At 38.5% G+C, this 25,417-nt stretch overlaps 2 long non-coding RNA genes across 4 annotated transcripts in view; both read left to right on the forward strand.

Annotated features, from left to right (window-relative positions):
* The window catches only part of LOC123801944 (uncharacterized), a 327,897-nt gene extending 318,908 nt beyond the window's left edge, over positions 1-8,989 (forward strand). Inside the window, exons 5-6 of the long non-coding RNA XR_006782380.2 lie at positions 8,064-8,438; positions 8,837-8,989. This is a non-coding gene — a long non-coding RNA (uncharacterized LOC123801944). The remainder of the gene's footprint in view (positions 1-8,063; positions 8,439-8,836) is intronic.
* A 9-nt stretch (positions 8,990-8,998) lies between these two features.
* LOC148108424 (uncharacterized) lies at positions 8,999-15,209 on the forward strand. 3 transcript variants are annotated; one of them, XR_015727903.1, is made up of 4 exons: positions 8,999-10,576; positions 10,690-10,860; positions 11,045-11,117; positions 11,291-15,209. It is a non-coding gene; the product is annotated as an uncharacterized LOC148108424 (long non-coding RNA). The 3 variants fall into 3 exon arrangements; XR_015727902.1 differs by having other exon boundaries at positions 8,999-10,860; positions 11,031-11,117; positions 11,804-15,209; XR_015727901.1 differs by having other exon boundaries at positions 8,999-10,860.
* Positions 15,210-25,417: the final 10,208 nt, after the last annotated feature.

Consider the following 25,417-nt stretch of genomic DNA (forward strand, 5'->3'; position numbering starts at 1 on the left):
AAGTCATGTATATGACTAATGGCCAACTAAATGCTTATAGAGTAAGAGCTATAAATTCAGTGGCAGAGACTGTTTGGTGAACTAGAGTGATTTGGTGAAGGTTTTTGAAGGAGTAATTTAAGTCAATATGGAAAAAAGTATCTAGGATTTCAGAGCTAAAGAGCAAAGGAGAAGGTATTGGGGAAAGGGGAAAATGTGATGAAAGGCATAGAAACAGGATCGAGTAGGGTTAATACAACAGTGAGTTGACAAATTATGCTAGATTGGAAAATGAGGATGTGGATATGGCCACATTGTGCGTGGCTCTTTGTGCTGTGCTGATAATAACAGATCATATCTGGAAAGCAAGGTAGGCCATGGCAATACATTTGGATAGGGAATTACTGTAATAGGAGTTGTGCCATCGAAAGAAACATATTTGAACATTGATACCACTGGAAGGCTCCTGCTGGTGCATTTCAGGACTTGCCCTCAGGTGGAGTCAGTAAAAATCATAAAGAGACTGTGAAACTGACAGAGTTAGTGTTCAATGAGACATGGGGCTGTTGGTTAAAGAAAACAACTAAAAACAACTCAAGTTCAAATTGGGAAAATCAAGTAATGGTGGTAATAATGACTAGTACGTATTGAGTACTACTATGAGTCACATGTTTGAGGTGTATTATTTTTAATACCTATAAAAAAACCTTCAAGTTAACTGTTGCCCCATTTTTTAAGTGATAAAAAGAATGATATTCAGGGAAACTAAGTAACTTGCCTTGACTTAGACCCTGATCTTTTACTTCAGTTCTTATGACAGAATCCTTATCTTACTGCCTGTGCCCGAGATACGATCATCTGCCCAGGACCAAAGAACCTCCAAACTTCAAAATCAAAACCAAAAATCCCTAAACCCTAAGCTGAGACCATCTTATAGGACTTTCAGTATCACTAGGATATAGAATATGGTTTGGCCAAACTTCTTTTCTCCATTTGTTTTTGGACTATTGCCCGCCTCCCCAAGCACCACGTTTAGCTTTCTTCTAGTGCAGCTTCTTCTGTTGCTACAAGCATATCTTCTGGAAGCAGCATTCAGAAAAACAAAGGAAGTCGAATGGAGCAGCCAATTCACAGAGAATAATGAATTTCATTGTTCATTGTGAATCACCAGTGCAATCTCCAGGCAGAAATATTCATCCCAGTATTGAAAGGGTGGGATAGAAGTTTAGGAGGCAGATCAAAACTACGGAATACAGGCTTGAATCTAGAGGAATTTACTGACGGAGTTGGATCCAAATGTGAGGTGCTCCGAGGGATAGAAGTGAGCAGGATGGAAGACTGAAACAAAGCAATACCTACCATTAGAGGGCAGCCTCGAAAGAGAAGCCATCGGTAAAAAGGAGCAAGAGAGGGAGGTGATGCAGAAGCTACAGGAGATGTCTTCAATGATGGGGTAGTCAAGAATGTCAGTTCTTGAGAAAGGTCAAGGAGGGAAGGAATAAAGAAAAGATGAATTAACTTGTAAATCGGGAAATAATCGGTGACCTTTGAGAATGTGGCTTTAGCAGTGCGCCTAAGCGTTGACAGCCTCTTAATCATCCGCTATTTAGTTCAATGGCTTAAATAGAAAATTATTTCTAGACTTACACTGTAAACTGGAAAAATATCAGCACAAGTCAAACCCTTTTTGCCAGTATAAACCACCGTTGGTTCAAAAAAAACTATGAAAGAAGTAATGCTTACGTACAGTCTTTGTGTGCCAATTCCTCTCTGCAAATTAGTACCCTTCTTTCTGTGACTGCTTAAGTGTAAAGCTGCGCCCGTTCCAAAAACTGTATATCTGCTTCCTCCCTCATCATTCTTTTATTCATCCATCCATTCATTTATCCATTAATTGAGTAAATAAACATTTATGACTTGTCATTTCTGTTGTTTCAATAATGCAATGAAAATATTTATGTTACTGAGGTTTTCTCATCCCTGCCAAAAACAGTAGAAGCAAAAGAGCTGAGCTTTCTTTGACAAGCCATAACAATATTGTGTTTTATTTTCCATAATGCAGATTAAAAATAATAAAGGAGAAGGAAACCCTAAGAAAATCCAAGAAAAAAAAGATATTTTCCAACAAAGAGTATGTTTTCAGAGAGCATTTAAGGCTTTAATTTCAGATTTAATCAGAGGTTTTGTTGGCCCAAATTATTATGTTGACATTTGCCTTTGAGGTCAACAACCTCCCCTTTCTAATATTTAATCTATTTTATTGCACCAAAATGCTTCCCCATTCTTTTGTCTCCTATCAAAATCTATTCAGAAAGTGGCCACGTCAGTCATCAACACATTATTTTTACTGGAAGTCGTTAGAGTATTTGCATTTTATGCCTTCATTCCAATCATTGAGTAAATAGACTTTCTGTCTTTAAAGAAATGTTAAGATCATCAATGAGATGGGAAAAGAACTATTTTCAAGGAAGTCCTCCCAGAGCCCCTAATAGTATGTTACAAGAAAGCCAGATCTCCCAATTGCCTGCTCTTTTCCTCCAGTATAGCAAAATGGGGCTTATACAGTTAATCATTGCTCACAGAAATGGCAAAATGTAAAGGAGGTACTTTCAGGAAAAGCTTCAAAAATTAAATAATCCTTTGGGAGGTTTGTTGAGGGCTCATTTTTATAAATCACTTATTTGGGATCGTATACAATGGTCTTAGTATATTGACTTATTTTCTCTCAGCTTTTACATCTGAGAGTTATTTCTCTTCAAGATGATGTTATAACCAAGGATTTTTTAAAATAACCTCATAATTTTTTATTTAATGATAATAAGGATGGTCTTTTCAGTTGTTATCCCAGAAAGCTCTTTGTAGGGAAGTCATCAAAGCCTGTTTTGGGCAAGGCCAATCTGAACCATGTGCTGCTATATCTTTTAATGTTTTATCTATAGTTAATAATACTGAATTATATATTTGAAAGTTACTAAGAGTGTAGATCTTCAACGTTTCCATAAATTTTCAGTACTAGATCCTGAAGATATCATGTATCAATATTTAAAATGCATTCCTATGGTTTTCGTTCCCCCCAAAACAAATGACTTACTTAGCTATAATGCTAAATATAACAAATAGGCATGAGTTTCTTTGAAATACTATTCTTGGTCGACAGTGTTAACATTTTATTCATTTTACCCTGTATTAACCTAAGAAGTAATTGAAATGTCAAGTGTTCTAGTATCAACCTCCATCATAATTGATTTGCTTTCTACTTATTTTCTGGAGTTACTACAAAAATGGGATACTTGTAAACCTGGATTAAATCTTGCAGAATAAGTTATTCATTTATTCAACAAATGTTTACTTCAAAAGTTTCTTTGGTATGACACCAGGAGAGATGGTAGGCGGTGATATGCTGCTCTCATAAAACTTGAAGCTGGCAGAGCTACAACAAAACAGATCGACTAGCCAACACCTATTAAGCACTTATTCTGTGGAGGGCATTGTTCTAAGGGCTTTCCATGTTATCTCTCCATGTTTAATCTTCACAACTCTGTGAGGTAGGGACTATTATTGTCCCTATTTTACAGATGAAGAAATAGCAGTACGGAGCTGTAAGGTGATTGGTCACCCAGGTTAGTAAGTGGTAGAGTCAGAACTTTAACCCCTGTAGTTTGGGTCCAGGGTCTGTGCTCTTAAACAAAGGAATCACACAGAACTATAATATCACCACTAGGCTAAGCATTATGAAGAAGAGAGCTACAAGGCTACAAGAACATATAATGGTTGATTTGGAAAAATGGGGAACCTGGTCAATGGCTGCTGATAATTTAAGAATGAGCAGAAGCTAACTAATCTCTCATTGTTTCTCTCATTGAGGAATAATTGACATATTACCTTATATTAGTTTCAGGTGTACAACATAATGATTAGATACTTGTGTATATTGCAAAATGATCACCACAGTAAGTCTAGTTAATGTCTGTCACCATACACAGTTACAAATTTTTTTTAATTGGGATGAGAGCTTTTAAGATCTACTCTCTTAGCAACTTTCAAAAATGCAATACAGTATTGTTAACTATAGTCACCATGCTGTACATTACATCCTCATGATTTACTCATGTTATAACTGGGAGTTTATAACTTTTGGCCCCTTCATCCATTTTTCCCACCCATTTTTCCCACTCTGATTTTAACAGTGGAGTGCTCATGAGTAAAAGTCAATTCTTTTTTCTTTTTTTAAACTAGGCTCCACACCCAGCATGGAGCCTGACATGGGTCTTGAACTCACGACCCTGAGATCAAGACCTAAGCTGAGATCAAGACCCGAGCTGAGATCAACAGCCGGACGCTTGATCGACTAAACCATCCAGGTGCCCCAGTAAAAGCCATTTCTTCTTGTTTTGCCTATTTCAGAGAGGAAAGTCAAAGAAAAGTGGTGCTTGAATTGCCTAAATATATAGAAGACACACTTCACACAGCATTAAGTCACCTCTCTTGAGCTGCCAGGTTCTCTTCTCTTGGAAATCCCACTCTACTTTTTCTTTCTAGGGAAGTTGTTTGCAATGAGTCTATGGTAAAACAATAGGAAAAAAACTAAGAAAGAGTGCAGAGTTTCTGATTCCTTTCTGAGAAACACTTGATGCCTTGGGGATGGAGTGTGCCCCAGCAAGAGAAGATATTTGTGGTCCAGTAGAATGCAACTACACTGAGATGTGGAATTTTGTCATGGAAGTCTAGCATATAGCACGCTAAAGCAGGCACATCTACTGATGTAGAAATATGCAATGTCTTTCTTAAGAATGTTGGCAGTAAGAAAAAAAAAAGAAAGAAAAAAAGAGAATGTTGGCAGTAATCTTGGATTATTTGTTTAAAATCTTTCCTCTTTACTCAAGAGCTTTTGGCCTTTGTAAGATCTTAAGAGATGCCTGGAACTTAAAATTCATTAATAGCCCCAGAGATAAGACTCTACTTGGTGTGTTTACTCAGAATTTGTTCCCCATCAACATCTTGAGATATTAAATAAAGATAAAGCTGTTCATATGTGAAAGGAGAGTTTGAACTTGACCCCTTTGCTGATTCATAAAGACATTGTGATTTTGGAAAGTCCCTCTCCTAAAACAAAGAATATTAACATCTTGGACTCATTCCCATCAGTCAATTCTTGCTTCCTGTGTTTGCTCCTCAAAGAGGCTCTTGGCAGAAATGATGGGCACAGTACTTTATAGTTTAGGAAGTAGTTGCACAATCTTCATCACCTTGGTCCTCACAACAACTGCACCACAGAGGAAAAGCAGTGTGGCTGTGTTTGTTGATGGTATTTCTTCTTCTTCTTCTTCTTCTTCTTCTTCTTCTTCTTATTATTATTATTATTATTATTATTATTATTAATTATTATCTCTATTGTACAAATGGAGAAACTCAGACAGTTAAGTGGTCTAACCAAGATTACGTGACTCCAAGTGGAGAAAACCATGCCTTGCACCAAGATCTTTGTAAATACTATGAATGTAATATGGTACTATAAATACTATATACTATAAATACTATATAATCCCCTGTATAACATAATAAACAGTGACAGCTATACTGGCTCAGGGAGGTCAGTTGGCATTCAATCTCTGCCCGAATTCTCTGCATTCAACTCTCCCGAAGTTCAGCAAAGTACACGTGTATAGCGTCCATAGCTTCCAAACTGACAAATGTGAGCATTCCCACAAAACCTGCCTCGTGATAGTAGTGCTGGAGTTGGAAGAAGTTGCTTCTTAACATTACTAAAGTAAGAGAGACCATCCAGAAATTCTTATCCACTTCTTTCCCACTCAGCTTAGTGCATAAGCAGAGTTAGGAATGGAGAAGTATGATGCCCCTGATTAAATCCTCATTTCTTTCATTCACTCATTTCACCGTTTCAGTCAAGTAATATTAAGTGCTTGTGGCATCCAGTATATCTAATATGCCGGGATCCTAATGGTCACCCTAGTGGGGAGAGGAACAGGTAAATCAGGGAGGACAGTGCAGCGTGATTAGTACTGGGGTAGAGATACTCAGGGCAGGAAAGGCAGGAGGAGGGTCATTTAAATCAGTTGGGGGTTGGTCAGGAAACGCTTTGCAGAATTGATGTATTGCAATATATTGCATCTGAATGCTTCAGACTATTTTTGTAAAAAAATAGTTGCTAAAAAACAAAACAAAACAAAACAAAACAAAACAAAACAAAAAAGCAAAAAACCTGTAGCCCTAACCTAGTCAGCTACTACCATGCCTGAGAGTAAATCCCGTGTGTGGCAGGTGGTCACAGCAGGAACAAGGAGGCCAGTGGTGGTTGGAGAGCAAAGCCAAGCTTAGCCATTGGTGGTCATCTCTGCTAGCTCAATAATCCACTCCTTCACAATCTTTTAATTTAAAATAAAGGCAGAGGAAATATCTGGTGAGAGACTGGGAAAGCTAGTGGCATCTCAGGATGATAAGTAAGATCTGGGACTTGGGAGGCCAAAAGCCAGGTATGGTTCCCTTCCTCAACCTTCTCTAACGGTCCAGGAGAAGGCGGAAAGAGCCAAAATTTGGTACTATTTGGACTGACACATTTGTTCCAGCATCTCTTTTAGTTCTTTAAATCTCCCTGCTTATAATTTCCTTCCCTTTGCCCTCTGCTAGCATTTTAAAAGCACTGCTCTCTAGATGGAACCTAATCTTGGAACTCCACCCAATCCCACTCAATCCCCATAACATGAGCAGTAAACTAAGCAAAATCGTTGAAAAATGCTTCTGCTGCAGTTGGATGGAAGGCTCTCTACTCCATCTTCTTGGTGTCATCACGATCTATTTCAAGTGCCAAGTCACAGAACATATGTAGCTCGTTAGAGTAACTTGTGGACTCTATTCACTGAGCTCTCCATCTATACCGTTGCACTTGCGCAGGAGCTGATATCTGGTATCTAGGAGACTTTGGAACTCTTACCTGATACATAAACCCTTGAATTCTTCCCTGAAGTATGTTATCAAATAAAGACTGTAATAATTTTTTAAAAATTAGATATGGCTGTCTTGGCAGAGTTTTCCTATGGTTCCCTTTGAAGCCACCGCTGATCACTCATTTGGCATGTGTTTGCAGATCACTTGTGTGTGCTGGGCACTGTGTATACAAGGGTGGACCTCAAGAAGCTTACAGTTTGGTGATGAATACAGATAGGGGAACAAACTTCTTCAATACACTCAATTTCATCATTCAGTAGGTAACTTCAGAAGACTAATGGATGATGTAGATTATTAAACATAGGAATAGTCCAAAGTATTTTTCATCTTGGCCACAAAACTTGCTTGTGAGTACTTTTGAGGCCACTTACTATGGTGTTCCTTGTACCTCTAGAAAAGATGTCAAGGATTTTAATAATATCTATAATGGATGTTTCTACCTGTACGCAAGTAGAATTCTAATTAATCATGTAAGGAAGAAAATCCTGAATAGGATCTTTTGAAAAAGAAATTTTATTTCTTAACATAGAATAAAAATAGATGGCATACAGAACAGGGACACCATGCTAAAAACAATTGATGGAAGAAACACTGACATGCATATTTTAGATTGTTGGAAAGCAAGGAAGAAGAATGTACTAAAAAGACTAAAAATATATTGCATAGATTACCCATGTCAATGATTATATGAATATATGTATCTTCTACTTTTATGCTTTCCTTCTTATGGTAGGGAGCCTCTAAAATGTCCCCCCAGTGATCCCTGCCTCCTGGTGTTCATTAACTCTACTGATTTTTTTCCTATCACTTATCACCATTTGATATATATTTTGTGTTTATTTGTTTTATATTTTTAAACTTTTTTTTTTTTTTTTTTGGTCCACCTTTCACTGGGAAACAGGCTCCAAGCTCCAAGAGAGCAAGGACTTAGTCTATCTGGTTGTATCCTGTAGCCTCAGGAGTTAGACACTGACTGACAACCAGGGGTGCTCAGCAGACATGTCTTGAATGAAATGAATGAGTGAATAAATGAATGAGTGAAACAAGACGGTGACATGTGTCCCTAATATATTTAATGTGAAATTCTAAAATGAGTTATTCTTCTTGTCGAACTCCTCCAGGGTGACTGCGTCCTTTGACTACAAAAGAAGCACAACACTGACAGATTTACCCTTGCCTTGGAGAGCGGTTAATGCTCCTTCAGATTTTCAAATGAACCAAGGGTTTGCAAACCAGCTACATTGGACACACATTCTCTTTTTAATTTGATTTTTCAGAAGAAAATGCTACCTAAGATTAAAGAACAGCTGCCACTCTCCCCCCACATTCCAGCACACTCACATTATTGCTTTGACGTTTCGCTGAAGAATCCGTGGTGAGGTTCACATGCCAAGCCCGTGTTATGACTCCCCCGCCCTGCTGGCATTTGGAAAGCTTCCAGACCCATAGCTGAGAAAAGCAGAACTTGGAGGCAAAGGAGAAGCCAAGTTGCCCGGGTATGCTTCTCCATAATGTGAGGCTTTGTTTTGTGAAAACAGTTCGGATTCCTGGGTTGGATTTGAGAAGGGATTTGTGAATAATTTCATATGAAATGACTAAACCATAGCAAGCAGTGTTAAATGGTCTTCTTGCTGTAGACTAAAACCTGGTTCGGAATTGCTAAACTTTTGAAAATGGCGTGAAATAATTAAGATCAAGTGATACATTTCTAAGTGTTTCTATGTGTGAGAGTGGTAGAAATTACTCACCCAAAGTTTTAAAGTGGATTTTTTAAGAAACATTTTTTAGCGTTACAACGAGTATTTCTTCTCTCTGATGGGTGTCTTCCTTTCTAGGGAACGGGAGATGTAGCAGCCGCCTTTTCTTCTCTCTTTGTATGTACCTTGTTTTCTAGGTGGAAGCTGTCAGCAGTAGCACCAGCTGAATCCTGATTTTCTGGCTATAAAGACTGATCTGAGGAATGAAGATTAGCCCCTTCTTGAGTAGGTGTGCACAGTGGACCCCTGAGAGGTGCCAGCTCGCCTCCTTCCTTCCCCCAGGCAGAGCTGAGACCAGCCCGGAAGTACAGGTTGTTTCCAACGGCCGTCTGTTCTGAACAGGCTTGTTTGTGTTCAGAATAGTTGTCTGTGTCATATTAATTATTGAATATTGTAGCTATTGTTCTTCACAATGGCCTTGAATTTCCTTTGGGGATTCAACTGGCTTAAGAGATACTTAAGACTAAAGATGTAACCTCAGCAGTAGAGGAGGCTCAGGGGTGGGCCAGTGAAGGGGGGGGGTCTCGGTCCAAGCAGAAGGTATCTCAGATGTCGGCTGGGAGTTCCAGGACACAAAAACTCTTACTTGTTAGATGACATGAAATGTAGTTGTGAGGGAGGAACTTGCTGTAGTCACTTTGTCACCATGAGGAAAACCAGGCCGGGGAAGCAGCTGATGCGCGGGGAAGGACAGAGCTGAGTATAACAGAAAATTGGAGATGGAGTCCTGCACAAATTGCACCCATTTGCCAGATCAGCCAGCAAGATGATCAAGCCAGAACTGAAGCCCAGGACCGCCTGACTCTAAACTTTGATGGTACCCCCAGCATCCCATGCTCCTCTGCCTCTCCTTGCACTACCCTGCTTTAGTTGACTGGGTGGGGAGCCCAGGCTGTGTCACAGCACAGAATCTCTTGAAAATCTGTAGCCATCCATGACACTCTTCTTATGAAAGACAGACTTCATGCTCATGAAACAAGTGTTTGAGTACTGTATCAGAGGGCTCATAGACCTCTGTGAAAGCCAGCATGCATCTCTTCATCCCCCCAACTCCTGGTTTTAAAAATCTAGTGTATTCTTTGTAGAACCACAGGCAATTTTAAGTTACAGAAATGACATAATCTGATTTGCATTCTGCAGACATAATTCTGGTAGCTTCCAGAGGACAGAAGAGGGGACAGTGGTTGCAGGCAGGAAGCTGAGTCAGCAGTTTAGGGCTGAACACAAGGGGCTGGCTGTGAGGGCCGAAGAGTGGAGGAGGGCAGAGGAAATGTGCAGAGTGCAGGATGAGAGCGAAGCAGGAAGATCTTACATGAGGTGACTTGACAGAGGGGTGAAATTAACCAGGAAAAGGAATACAAATGAGGAAGCGGATGAAGGAAACCACGCGTATTGTGATAAAGGATATGACTTAGAATTTGGTTTTACGTGGCTACTACACCTTGACTTATATTACGAGTAAGTGGTGGGGGCAGCAGAGAAGCCGAGAAATGTTTCTGTTATCTGAGAAGATGGAAAATTGTGAAGGAGTATGGGCCAAGGGAATGTTGAAGAGTATGTTTGCTTTTTCTCAAGAGAGTATTTCAATTTTTATGTAATCTGCATTTCCCAGGTCATATTGGCCTGGCACTAAAAATAGGAATGGAGAGGAGAAACAAACGCTGATTTTCTGGGTCAACTTTCTTGACTATGCTCCGGACACTTCGTATGTGTATGGGAGCAGATCTCTTTCTTTTTCTGCCCTAACTGCTGAGGTAATGGCTGGGAGCTGCAGTGCTCTACCCAAGTCTCGGTTGGTCTTGTATCCTGCTCCCACCCCCAACATTCGTCCATGTTCTGCTTTGCTCCATCCTGTCAGCTCTTCTCAGGGACCATAAGTGAGTAAAGGACCCTCCCACATACCCAGATGATTGATTTTAGTGGGGAAAGGAGAGGTATATTTCTTTTTTCTTTTTCTTATTTTTAAAGATTTTACTTCTTTATTTGAGAGACAGAGAAAGAGAGTGAATGAGGAGGAGAGGGAGAGAGAATCTGAAGCAGACTACACACTGAGCACAGAGCCCAATCTGGGGGCTTGATCCCACAACCCCAAGATCATGACCTGAGCCAAAACCAAGAGTTGGATGCCTAATGGACTGAGCCACCCAGGTGCCCCAAGGAGGTAAATTTCTCAAAAGGTACTTTTCTCTTCTATGGTTGGCAGTCCTTTTCACTGAGTGCCCTTTTCCCACCTCTCTCCCACTCCTCCCCAACAAGACAGACTCTCCACTGTGTTCAAAACTGCCGTACTCCCTGTATCTGTCATCTAAGAATTAACTTGTGTACTTCCAGTTTCTTTCCTGCAGATGTCTTCTGGTCTCTCCTGCAAGTTGGCCAGTGGAACACCATCCTGCTGGGTTCCCTAGAAATCACTGTCAGGTATAAACTGCAGAGGGAGAGCCTTTTGTGTTTACATCATGCTATATCCTGATACAACACAATGATAAAAATAGGAGGTGGAGAAATATTGTTTTTATGTCGTTACTTGGTTGTTGGCATAGAACTACATTTTTGAAAATGCCAATGTACAACTTCTTTTTTTCCCAACACAGCAGCAACAGCCACAGAGAAGTTGTATTGATTCAATGTCTGTATGTTTGTTATATAAATAGTTCAATATCATCTCAAGGAACCAAATTCTACATTGAAAATAGAAACCCAAATCATCTTGGCTCTTGGCTTATGTTGCTATCTAGAACTGTAAGTGAGAGTAGAAGACTTTGTTGCTTCTTAGAGCCAGACCTCCCATCCAGACTGTTAACGGTATCCTTAGCTTCTGTGGTTTCACATGCCCTGCTTGATGTTGCAGTAGTTTGCATTCTGTGGGCAGTCTCCTTCCTGGGAAGACATCACCACAGCACTAATTTTCTTTGATTTAGAAAAAAAAAAAAAAAAAGTAAACTGAAAATAAAAACCCAAAGAAAGGAAGTTTTGAAAAAACAGCAAAATGTCAAATTTATAATTTGAATTAGGCTTAAAATTCACATATGGAACTGTCAATTTAATCCCTACCATAAGCTTCTTTAGAACTTACAGATACCAAATATTTTTAAATTTCTCCACAGACTCTGAGTATCAAGTACCAAGCGCAGAGATGGAGGGTCAGAAAACATTATATAGCAATCTTGAAGCAGCTTCATAAAACGAGCAGAAAAAAATGAAGAAACAATAGCATTACAACAACAGCCAAATGTGCTTGGAATCAGTCAGCAATGGAGAATTTTCTGGAGGATATGCTTAAAGAAGGGGGCGCCTGGGTGGCTCAGTGGTTAAGCGTCTGCCTTCGGCTCAGGGCGTGATCCCAGAATCCTGGGATCGAGCCCCGCATGAGACTCCTCTGCTGGGAGCCTGCTTCTCCCTGTCCCGCTCCCCCTGCTTGTGTTCCCTCTCTCGCTGGCTATCTCTCTCTCTGTCAAATAAATAAAATCTTAAAAAAAAAAAAAAAAAAAAAAGAACTTTCTGGAGAAAATGTGAGTGTGATAGAGATTCAAACATGTCTAGCAACTGATGATACAGCCACAAATCCTCAAATGGCCTTGGCACCCTCTACAAAGGGCCTTTAGCTACTCAGACTTTTCCATTCCACTGTGCACACATGTAGCAATCTGTGGGGAAAGACGTCTTGTGGTAGGCAACATTGTAGCTTCTAAGAAAACCTCCGGATCTAATTATTCCCTGTAGTGAAGGTTTCACTTTGAAGTTTCAGGGACAGAAGTAACTATTTCAAAGTCTTAAGGGACAAATTTTTTTCCTAGGTTTTTCGAGATATAATTCACCAGATAACATTGTTTAAGTGTAAAATGTACAAGGTGACATTTTGATACACATATACATTGCAAAATCATTACCAAAATAAGGTTAGTTAACACATCCACACCTCACGTGTGTCTGGTGAGAACTTTTATCTACTCTCTTAGGAACTTTCTAGTATACGACACAGTATTGTCAACTATAGTCATCGTGCTGTACATTACATTCCCAGAACTGGTTCGTCTTATAAACGGAAATTTGAACTCTGTCCACCGTCAGCCATCTCTCCCACTCCCCCACTCCAGCCCTGACAACTGCCAATGTACTCTCCATTTCTATGTGTTCGATTTCTTTAGATACTGCATATAAGTGGGATCATACGGTGTTTGTCTGTTTCACTTATTTCATTTGCCATAATACCCATAATACCATAATATCTCGTTTTACCTGTGTTGCCACAAATGGAAGGATTTCCTTTTTTATGGATGAATAATATTCCACTGTGTGTGTGTGTGTGTGTGTACACCACAACTTCTTTATCCATTTATCTCTCCTTGGACTCAGGTTGTATCCATGTCTCGGTTATTGTAAATAATGCTGTAGTGAACATGGGAGTGCAGATATTTTTTGAGACGGTGATTTCATTTCCATATTATTTAATTTACTTTGACCTGTGTTAATGTGCTTCAGTAATGATTATAGTTTTCTGGATAGAGGTCTTGGATATCATTTGTGAGATTTATTCCTATATATTTATTTTTTTATGCTCTTACGAAAGCACTGTTTTTCAAATTTAACTAAGTGTTTGCTGCCAGTATTAAAAATACAATTTAATTTTTGCCAGCATTGACTTTGTAAAACTCACTTATCAGTTTTAATAATCTAGTTATAGATTTGTTTGAATTTTCTATAGATAATATCCCACCATCTGAAATTCTGACCATTTCATCTTTATTTCTCCTTTTTACTTTATAATACTGATGAGTCTTCCAGTACAACAATGAATTCTCCTGACTTAATGGATTTTTGGCAAATTTCATTCACTGAAATTTAAATTTAGCCCATTTAAGAAAGACACTGTTTTTAAACTCTCCTTCTCAAAAAAATGCTAATTGAGCTACAGTGGTTCTGTTACTCAAGAAAACCTAGTGCAGGTATCTGGGCCTCTGCAGAGCAGTCAATTTAAGCGATATAATGTGGGCATAAACCCTTCTAGATAGGGGAAGGATTATGTCTAGAAATATAGAGAAGATAAAGTATGTTTTAATCATGTCACTGCTGGATTTACATTGCATTTATTTTCTATGCAGAATTCACAGAGCTTTAATACTGCATTTATCTTTATCACCCCCTTGAATAGTCAAGCATAAGTTGACATTATTATCCTCCACTTGGGAATGAATATAAAGCCCAGAAACACTGACATTTTCTAAGCTAGCAGCAGAGGCAGCATAGAACACAAGATTCCTGGATCTCAGAAAATTAGCCTTCCCTTTCCCAAATTCTCTTCTGATGTGCCTTTAAGATTTTTCCCTGAAAGATTTGAAATAGTTACCTTTGTCCCTGAACCTGCAAAGCCAGCCTTCACTCCAGAAAACGATGAGATAAGGAGTTCTTCAAAGAATCTCTATCAGTAACTGCTGCAGCGTTGTTTCTGGAAGCTGTCTTACCCATAGTGACTGCCATTGGTCTGCCCAGTGAATTGAAAAAGCCTGTGAGGAGCTGAAGGATCTTTGTTGAGTGTGCCAAGGCCATTTTCAGACTGGAACTGTACTTTATGTTTAGTGCTTTTATATGTTGTTTAAGAAATCTTTCCTTGTTCTAAGTTTAAGGTTGTGTAGATATTCTCCTATATCGTCTTCTACAAACTTTATTGTTTTAACATTCACATCTAGATAAATAATCCACCTGGACTTGAAATTTTAGTTTGAGGTAGGAGTAAGGTCCTAATTTTCCCAATATTGATATTTTCATGGACCCAGTCGTTTTATTGCGAGACTATCTTTTCTCCACCGGTTTACAGTGCCAGTATAGTCATGGATTGAGTGCAGTGTATGCATTGATGCTTTTGTCTCCCTATTCTGTATCACTGATGTATACTAGTCAGTATTTCATTGTTTTAATTAATGTTGCTTTTTAGTAAGTCTTGATGTACAGTAGTATAAGTCTGGAGAGGGTCTGGGCAACAAGTTCTGTCTATCTAGGATTCCGGGCGTTGCCTTGGGACCTGGTCCTGGGCTGGGTGCAGTGAGGTGCATGGGAGAGAGGCAGGCACAAAGACCTCTCTCAGGGATCCATCAATATCTCAGCTTTCTTTGCTTCTCCTCTGATTCATTTTCTCTCCCAGCCAAGAGACTTTTTTTTAATGTTTTTTTTATTATATTATGTTAGTCACCATACAGTACATCCCCGGTTTCCGATGTAAAGTTCGATGATTCATTCATTAGTTGCGTATAACACCCAGTGCACCATGCAATACGTGCCCTCCTTACTACCCATCCCCGGTCTATCCCATTCCCCCACCCCCCGCCCCTCTGAGGCCCTCAGTTTGTTTCTCATAGTCCATAGTCTCTCATGTTTCATTCCCCCTTCTGATTACCCCCCCTTTCTTTATCCCTTTCTTCCCCTACCGATCTTCCTAGTTCTTATGTTCCATAGATGAGAGAAATCATATGATAATTGTCTTTCTCTGCTTGAGTTATTTCACTTAGCATTATCTCCTCCAGGGCCATCCATGTTGCAGCAAATGTTGAGAACTCGTTCTTTCTGATAGCTGAGTAATATTCCATTGTATATATGGACCACAACTTCTTAATCCAGTCATCTGTTGAAGGGCATCTCGGTTCCTTCCACGCTTTGGCTATTGTCGACAATGCTGCTATGAACATTGGGGTGCATATGGCCCTTCTCTTCACTACGTCTGTATCTTTGGGTTAAATACCCAGTAGTGCAATGGCTGGGTAATAGGGTAGCTCAAGTTTTAACTTTTTAAGGGACCTCCACACTGTTTTCCAGAGTGCCAGCCAAGAGACTCTTAATCCAGTCTCCCAAATGGAAAACTTGTGTCCTTTGAGTAATCATATATCCTTCCAAATCCATTCTTTATGTTCTGAGTTCTTCCCTACATTCTCTTGAGATAGGCTGTTGAAATCGAAAAGCCCCCAAATTTACTTCTGCTTTCTGTTGCATTATCCCTCCCCTGAGGTAATGAATTACTATGACTGAATTGGTGGCAGAGAAAAAATTATAAGAAAATGTTGAGGAGAAAATCTTAAATCATATCTCAAAATATTATTTTACCCAATTTATCTGGAGTTCAAAAGATAAATAGGGGTCAAAGAGAAACATTGGGAAATCATGAGCAAACTGATGATGAGTTAGATCAAAATGTTAGGAAAAGATTTAACAGAAGCTAAAATTAATTAAGTCACTGTATCTGAAAGTTCATTGACTATAGCTTGCTCATCAATAGCCCAGGAAACTTTTCAATCAGGCAAGTTAAAGTAACTATGTCATGGCTGTCTTCAGTGACTCCAAGTGAACTGCTTAGTTGGTTGTTATGGAACTCCCCCCCACCTCCCACCCCTTGAACCTAAATTAGTAGAGGCTACAACTGGTTTTTGCATGAATACGTGGCGATTTCCTATTTAGAATTCCTGTTATAGACAGATTATCTAAGATTGGTAATATGCATTGTTTTAAAATGTTGTGTTTAAATAAATTAAAAATGGAAAAATTATAAGAAAAATGTGCTTTTTAAATATGATTGAAATTCCCATTTAGGGTATACATACAATCAAGTTAATAGTTTTCTCTCTCCCTTTCTGTAAGGGGAGAAACTGTGTCTTTTTGTTTATTATTGCATCCCCAATGCCTAGGGCATAAACTCAAATTTTTGTGACGTTAATAACAGACCGAACAAATTAATTGTGTTTTGCACAGTCAGTGCTTGGGGACTTAGAAGGTGAATCTTTTTCCCCTTGGTACAGTAACTAGAGTTAAAGTATGTTGTCCCCAGGGGTAGTAATTCACTGAGTGAACGTGACCTCTGATGGTCAACTAAAAAAATGAACCCTGACTTAAATTCAATGATTTATGTATTAAAATACAGATAACATAACTTTCTAAAAAGTAATTGTAAAAATCATAAGTCCTTCTCTATTATCGGTGCAATAACAGAGTGACTCTACTCTTGAGTAAGCTAAGTGACTAGGGTCTTCCTGAAGCTTGTCCACCTCGTTGGTTCCAGAATTCTCCATTTACTCTGAGCTTTAACTCTCTTACCAAAAAGCCTTCGATTGGCAAAGGCTTTTTCACTTTACTGACACTTAGTCTCTCCCTAACTTTATTGTGAAGAGAAGCTGCCTTTTTACTCATGAGGCTGACAAGAAAGCACACCTGTATTGTGTATCCACTCACCAGCAACATGAATATTGGTAGTTGTGTGTCTTTCACTAAGAGTGTAGTTTATATCCATCTGGACTTTTCTCTGTCTTTATATTCTGAAGGAAATTGCTTCAAGCTTTTTCTCCTACCGTCAAATCACTAGCTCAGCTGAGAGTCATATAAAATAAGTATATTGTCTGTTTTCTCAGTAGCCATCTTTAGTAGGGTCACGTGCTTTTCTTTCTTTTGATAAAAACCTTCTTTGAGGACTGGGAAATATATGTCAGAGCTGCATCAGAACATAATTTTGAAAACATATCAAAAGAACAAAAACTTTTTTAAGAAACGTAGATATAAAGCAATTTCTTCATAACTAGTCATTTTCAGAATCTCAGCTCTCAGCGAGATAAATTTCCACCCTCAAAAAGGCAATATCAGCTTCACTTTAGATACAAATAAACTGAGCCTCGGAAAAGGTGCCTGAACACAAGGCTCGATGAGCAACTGTGACCTCTATTTCCTTGGAAATCCTACCGTGACCACTGTGGCCACGTGGGACTTGCAGTTACAGATCCTCTTCATAAATGAGTCTTGACTCACTAAAATGTTACGGTATAAATACCACTATCCAGAAATAAATATCCAGTTTTTTTAAAGAAACCATATTTATTTAAATCATAGAAATATGGGTCCTATCTTTCAGGAAAAAAAAGAATGGGGAAAAAAAGCAAGCAGGAAAAACAAAAGTTTAAATGAGCAAGACTTGGGGATGGAGTTAAAAGAGAGGAAGAGCTACATCTGAGACGAACGCTGTACTGTATGTTGGCTAACTGAATGTATACCTAAAAGATACGGGAAGAGCAGAGGCTAAAGGAGAGAATCATTGGGAGACCCCACTTGGAGGAAGGGAGACTGAAGAGGAGCCAGCTCAAGAGAGACCCTGAAGGTGAGGAAAGAGGCATATGATTCACGAGAGCAGGTGCCGCTTGCCACGCCCACTGCTTTTGTTCTTCGCCCCTTTCCTGCTCTGCATTCTGCCCTCTGGTTTCTATTTAAATTCAGTTGCTTCCTTTATTCACAGTTTTCATCCTGGATATAACTGTTCTCTGTTATCAGCATCTGTGTTGCTTCAGATGGTACTTCCTTGTGTCCTTGAAGCATTTCCTGAGGTATGACTCCAACTGTTTGGATTCCAGGTGTCATCAGTGCCAACCATTAATCAAACGTGTACATCCTTGTCTCCCACAGAGGACTAGGCTGTTTGTTTATGGTTCTGTCTGGAAGGATTCACTGTAATAATGAGGTAGAGCTTTAATTGCTCCCAAAATGTATAATCATACCTTACACATTCTACAGAATAGAAAATCATTTCTAAATAAAAGAGAATCACAGATTTCTTTATGTAAATACCTTGCATAAAAGCACTAGTGCATTAGCAAATCTTCAAAGAGATTGAATGATTTACCTTAGAAATGTAGTGTATTTGCAAAGCATTTCTATTAAGTTTCCATTTTCATAATTGGCTTCAGAGTTCTTGACAATCTATTTATAGTTTTCAACTTTCTTGCTTTGTATCTATCAGTATGCCTGCCTCTTCTTTTATGTCAGCAACTAATTTTAAGAGTAGGCTTCCTTATCATCACATAGGTAACAAGAAAGCTATGAAGGACACATTTAGATGACAGCTGCTCAATCATTCTATAGCAAGGCCAAGATATCCAGCATGAACAATCAGGATAGAAACAGTTTTATTTTGTTTGTGATATTTCAAATGATAGGTGTGCTTATTTTCATGCTGTTTTGGATATCCTGATTGTCATACTCTCTAGAGCTAAGGACTTTCAGAACAAGGGCCATCCTTGATCCATCTTGGTATCCTATAATATACCTATTATAATATAGGACCTCACATACAATTGGTGAGTAATTAAAATTCATTGAATGGAAATACATCTTGCCAAGTAAAAGAAAACAAAATTCATGAGACTGAAACCCATTTATTTGCCTTTCCATACTAAACACTTGCTTTAGTATTTGGCCCAGATTAATTGCTCACAAATAGAGCAATTTATAATTGAGAAGAAATTAATAATATCGAAAGCATTAAGTAAACAGAAACTCCCTTAGAAAAGAGAATATGCAATTGATTTTTTTCCACTTGTTTGAAACACAAGTTTGCACCAAAAGACTTTTGAGATGTGAGTACATTGGTTTTCCTTGGGAGCACAAAAAGGTAATAGAAACTTTCGGTCCAGGAGTTTTTAAATGATATGGCACAGTTCCTGTTCTGGAATGTGTATTTGTGACTCACGTTGAATCTTCACTCAGGTTACTTAAAAGTTGTTTATCTTTTATATGTGGAAAAAAGAAGTAAAACAAAAATAATAAACCACATTCACAAATGATTGATTAGGCTTTCCAACACCAAATGGTTTGAGAAATTCAGTGATAAATTTCTTAGCCTTACTTACACTACACAGCAAAATTATATTTCCCTCCTACTATGGACATTCTGCTCGTGTAAAAAAGACCTTCTTTCTCAGAATTGAGAAGACTTAAACCAATAATTCTTTTTGGTTTCAGAATCACTAAATGATTTACCAGTATATCAGTACCACATATGAAGAGGAAGAGTTTCAGAAAAGGCAAGGAGTGGGTTATTCTCCAATTGGTCACCTATGGTCATATAAAAGTTAATATAAAACTTCAGTTTACAAGTAGTGCATTCTTTTTATTCACAAATATGAATGATTGAACACCATGACAAAATCAGCTACAAATCAACCTATTTCTATCTATTTAGGTCATATCTAATGAATACATGGACTCTACCAACTAATCATACTGTTTCTGAAAGCATCCGTTGTTTTCTCTTCCCTAGATAAAAAGACTCTCTCTGATCTCTAAAAAGGGAATACTTCTTTATGGCATCTGATTCTTACTATTGACCATCAGCATTTTGATTCTTGATTTGATATGTGCTAGGTGTTTTTTATGTTCACAGTGGAATTTTTAATAAATTGTTTTTTATTGCAAATGGATATATATAGTAAGATGGTGTAGGTATGAATACAACAATGCATTTCAAGTAAAGAGTAAATTGAGTTAGAGTGAAGATAATCATTTTTCCATTGTGATTTAAAACTCCTAGTCTTCTGGAACTTGTCCAGATAGGAATATTTTTAAATGGCTTTATTTTTTCATTTTTCATTTTCTTATATTCTCCTTATCTTACTCACAATGAGGACCCAAACCAAAGTTTTATTAACCATTAGGTAACTGTATTTTCCATCACCTTGTCATGGGATTATATTTTAGTTTTGTAATTGTATTATTTAAGTTTAGTCCATTTTAGTGAGAATATTGTTGTCTAAGAGAGGGAGCTCATAAAGATCTATGTATGGCAATTTCTCTGATGTTTGCAATCTAAACCAGAAGTTGATGAACTTCGGGGCGCCTGGGTGGCACAGTCGTTAAGCGTCTGCCTTCGGCTCAGGGTGTGATCCCGGCGTTCTGGGATCGAGCCCCACATCAGGCTCCTCCGCTAAGAGCCTGCTTCTTCCTCTTCCACTCCCCCTGCTTCTGTTCCCTCCCTCTCTCGCTGGCTGTCTCTCTCTGTCAAATAAATAAATAAAATCTTAAAAAAAAAAGTTGGTGAACTTTGTAAGGACCACGTGCTAATACCTTTTCCATTTTTAAAGGATTTTTTTAAAAAAGAGAATAATATGCAACCAGGATCTCTTAAGTGACCCACAAATCTGAAATTATTTACTATAAGTCCCTGTATGAAAGAATGTCTGCAGACCCCTGATCTGCAAGCAAGCACTGCCTTTTTGGATAATGATTGAAAATATATCTCCAAATTTGTCATAGAGTCATAGTATCTCAATATGAGGGAATATCTTCAGAGTAATTGAGTCTTATACATTAGTCAGATGCTTCCCCCGACAAGTAGATAGATTCTATTCAAGTTACTGTTTCTGTTGCTTATATAATTGAAAACAAGATGAAAGCTACAATATCTATACCATAAAATACCATCACTGAAATCTTTCAGTTCACCAAGAAATAGACGTTACCTATTACAAAGGAGGTAAAATGATAATGAAAATGATATATTTCATCACATAACACTTCATTCCTCCTAAAGCACTCAGAGTGGACTGTCCACAGTGAATGGTCCTCAAGCAGAATAAGAAGCCTCTGGACGCACACCTCTTTCCCCTCACTTAGCCACCCCATGCCAACAGAAAACTTCAACTATTGACCTTAGATTGCCTTTCTGAGGAGCCTGAGTGCAGCGTCTCATTTTTTGCCATACACGTCTGATGGTTGGTCACTATGAATTAATTACAGTTGTCAGTTAAACATGAGAGTTCTTTGCCACATTGGTACCTGAAAGCGTATGTGCAGTGGAGGGGGACAGGAAGTTGAAGGGGGCGTCTCTCAGGTGGTTGGGATGAAGAAAAAGTCAAAGTGTAGAGCTATCTCTAGGGTAAGAGAGAAAGGAAGAAAAGGAGATCGAAGCTTTCAGTGAAACGAATTAAAGTCTCCTTTTTTGGTATAACTGGCAAATATTTCAGAGTTATGTTTTTGAATTTTTTAAAAAGATTTTATTTATTTATCTGACAGAGAGAGAACACAAGCAGGAGAAGTGGCAGAGGGAGAGGGAGAAACAGGCCTCCCGCTGATTAGGGAGCCCGGTGTGGGGCTCGATCCCAGGATGCCAGGATCGTGCCCTGAGCCGAAGGCTTAACTGACTGAGCCACCCAGGTGCCCCCAGAGTTATATTTTAAGAATAGGATAGGCACCTAGCAAATGGCTGCATGACTTTAAGTTTCCGAAAGGCAGGAAATGGATCGGAATGAGGCCAGCAATGAGAGAAAGGAGGAATGGGAATTACAGAGACAGATCGGAAGGATGTATGTATGTACGTATTTATACTCCAAAGATATGCCTTAATAAGAGAACAAGCTACAAGTCTCAGGAAAATGCATCTAATATCCAGTGTAGCTCTTTAAGGAGATAGAAATCCAGATTGTTCATCAGTATCACAGAAACATTAGGATGCATTAAAGTCAGAATAGAAAATCAAAAGTACCCAAGGATGTCAACTGCCTACACAGGGAAGGGAAATATCATCAACCTTCGTGAGTGAGGCAGTTTAGAAAGGCTGACTGTCTTCACCAGAGAATACTCAGTGATTATGAGTAGATCAGATATTTAATAATGAATACATGGATCACCCAGCAATTCTGTTAATGAAATATTTTAATTTAGAGTATTTGTCATAATTTAGAATTGGACTGAGAAATATCCAGCTTCAGAAATGACACATTTCAGGAGCCCATCATAAACTGAATGATTGTAGAGGTAAAAAGTGCTCTCAGTGACAATCTAGTCCCGCCTCCCAGGTCATAGTTGAACACCAAGCTCAAGGGATTGAGACAGAACCCCAGCATTGCCACCCAGTCCTGCTGACTCAACATTATTTCTATTATACCCTGTGGTCACTATGTCACTGAGATGTACAGAGCCCCCCCCACACACACATCCCAGAGCCCTTGAGGCTATCCACTAGCATTCTTGAGCATTACTTATGCGGTATGGAAATTCTGTTGTCAGTTTTGAATAAAGGCATCAGAACTTACTGACTGCTTATTAAAATAAGACTATCCTTCCCCCACAAATGAGTTTAGAAACATACTTAATTTTATATCTACTACATAATAAATGCTATGCTAGTTGCTATAGGATGCTATAAATAGAGAAAATAAGCCATCTTAAAGTAAAATCTAACTGGGTCTTGCTATAGAATAAAAGAAACAAATTAGGAAGGACAGTGACAAAATACTACAATGCTCATTATTTTTTAGTTTCAAAGTTGTCTTGCAGATTTTTCTCAACTCTTTTCAAACATAGATTTGTGAGAATCTAAAGAGAAAGCCACCAAAAAAATAAAACATTTGCCCATGTACTAATACCAAATATAAACAAAACGATGAAAACGTTTCTGAGATTAAATGTGCTGGATACCAATGTGTTGTCATCACAGTCTATACCATAGGAGTACAGGACTAAGTTCTGTTCATCCCTTGGTGATCCAGAAATTTGACCAACTATAGGGACTTGCCTTCCAATCTAGTTTCTGAGGTGAGAATGAAAAGACATGGCTACCAAAGATTGGTATTTATGGGAAAGAAGGTGTTGATTTTTAAAGAAGAGGGCTAAAAGGTTGGACAGTTCTTGCTGAAGAAAATGAACTCAAGTCCCATGCCCTTGAGTAATCTTCTATCATTGCTACATCTAAAAAGTGGTACGGGCAATAAAATAAATATAACGTAGTAAAACATACATTGATCATATGAGGGAGACACACTGATAATCCAATGAAAATTGAGTCCTTGTAATAACTATGAATAGTCCCAAGTACTTAAAAAAAACCCCACATGTTACTAGACAGGTAGGTCTAATGTGACACTTACAAACATGATCACTTGTGATGTTAAGATTAATAGTAATGACAGCAAAGAACCAGTGGTAGGCACCCAAATATAGCTATCCTAGTCCAGTTTTACAGAAAGCAAATAAAAGAAATGATCCACACCTTTGAAAATGTGCAATATACAGTACACAGGTATCATCAACCTTTCAGATGCCATAGAGTAATTACTTTGTCTTTTTTATGTTTTTTTCCGAGTAAGTAGGCATATGAGCTTCACCACATCTTCTTTGGAGCCAAGTCTAGGTACATTCTGCCACAGATCAGAAGTTTGCATTATTGGCAAAGCCACTCAGGCAAAGCAAGCCAATTTAAAACCCACTAGAATGCAGCAAAGCAAGTTAGACAAATTATTGCAATTATTTTTCAAAATAGGCATAAAGTAAGCATAAAGTAAGCATACAATTGCTTGAAATGAACTGGGAGATAAATTACTCACTCCTGCAAGTCTGATTGTAATAAACGTGCTTCCTCCGATCTTTATGTTTTCATGTTTATATTTGGCTTTAAGCTGAGTTATCACAGAGATTCTATAGAATGGGTTTGTTTTTGTGCTTGGAGATTCTTGGGGTGGCTCTTTAAAAATCAGGAATCTGAAAATGTATTCTTCAAGTTGGTGTGGAAGATTCATGTTGGGCCGTTAAAAGGGGAAAAAATTAAACCATGTGTCTGAATGAGTGAAAGAAATTTTCTATTCCAGAAAATTGTCAGTCCTATAAGAAAAAAATCAAGAAATCTTTTGTAACCCCAAAACTCTAAAAATCTAGAGGAAACTACACAATTTTGTGTAAAGTGGAACTAACGATACAAATCAGGGTGAGATTAGAATTTAAAAATTTTATTTCCACCATTCAGAAGCCTTTGACAAGTTGAAAACTTTAGAAAATAATACTGGCCAAGCATCTGATTCATGTCCATTTCTAAAATGTACCAACAGCAACAGTGTGACATGTGATCAGAACTGGAAAAAGTCTTTAACGCAGGGTGGACACAGCTAGTCCTGTTACTTACTGTTGGCCGAGAACCAACCTAATGATGTCTTTTAAAAAGTACGCATAAACTGAGAAAACAAGGTCAGATGAAGAAAACAGAACAGAGCCCAATATTGTGTCTTAAAATGAGTGTAAATTGAAAGTCCTCCTTAAGTCTTGAGTATGAAGAAATGCATGTATATGTAGTGTGCTAATAATGGATTGAGAACAAAAAGTGCTATGGATATTCCTATGATTGGCACAGGGAAAGGAAAATACAGAAAAAGTTGTGGCAGAGACTACTGTGTTCACAAAATCATTTATTTTCCCTTGGGCATTCAGCTTTTCCGTATTTGTCTAGCTTCTCTTATAGTTGCATGAGGTCAAATGGGTTGTGATTAGGGAAATGTGGACAGAATGATAAATGCCGCTTCTAGGCATGCCTACTACTAAAAGCAGTCTCCTTTTTTTTTTTTAAAGATTTATTTATTTATTTATTTATTTATTTATTTATTTATTTGATAGAGTGAGACAGTAAGAGAGGGAACACAAGCAGGGGGAGTGGGAGAGGAAGAAGCAGGCTTCCAGCAGAGGAGCCTGATGTGGGGCTTGATCCCAGGACCCTGGGATCAGGCCCTGAGCCGAAGGCAGATGCCTAACAACTGAGCCACCCAGGCGCCCCTAAAAGCAGTCTCCTAACAATTCTCTGTGCTGTCCCTTTTCCTGGTCTTCCAGTAAATATAGACAACACAGTAGAGCACTCTAAGATCCCAAGGCAGGCACTCCTTCCTTCATTGAGAAAATCTGGCTACGAACAATACGAACACTGTGATAAGTAATGCAGTTGATTTATATTCCGCTACAAGCTCCTTATTTTGTTGCTGACAGATAATAATTTATAGATCGTTATTCTTTGAGTAGTAGTGCCCTAAGGAGGTGAAAGGAAGCTGGATCCCTGAATCCTGAGAGCAGATTACCAGACCAATCAGAGCCACACCAGACTGTTGTAGGAACAAGAAATAAACCTCATTATTTCAGTTAAGCCACTACCATTACTGATCTTTTCAAGC

The sequence above is a fragment of the Ursus americanus genome, chromosome 20 (assembly GCF_024610735.1).
Source record: "Ursus americanus isolate L20-20 chromosome 20, mUrsAme1.1.p, whole genome shotgun sequence".
NCBI classification, from domain to species: Eukaryota; Metazoa; Chordata; class Mammalia; order Carnivora; family Ursidae; genus Ursus; species Ursus americanus.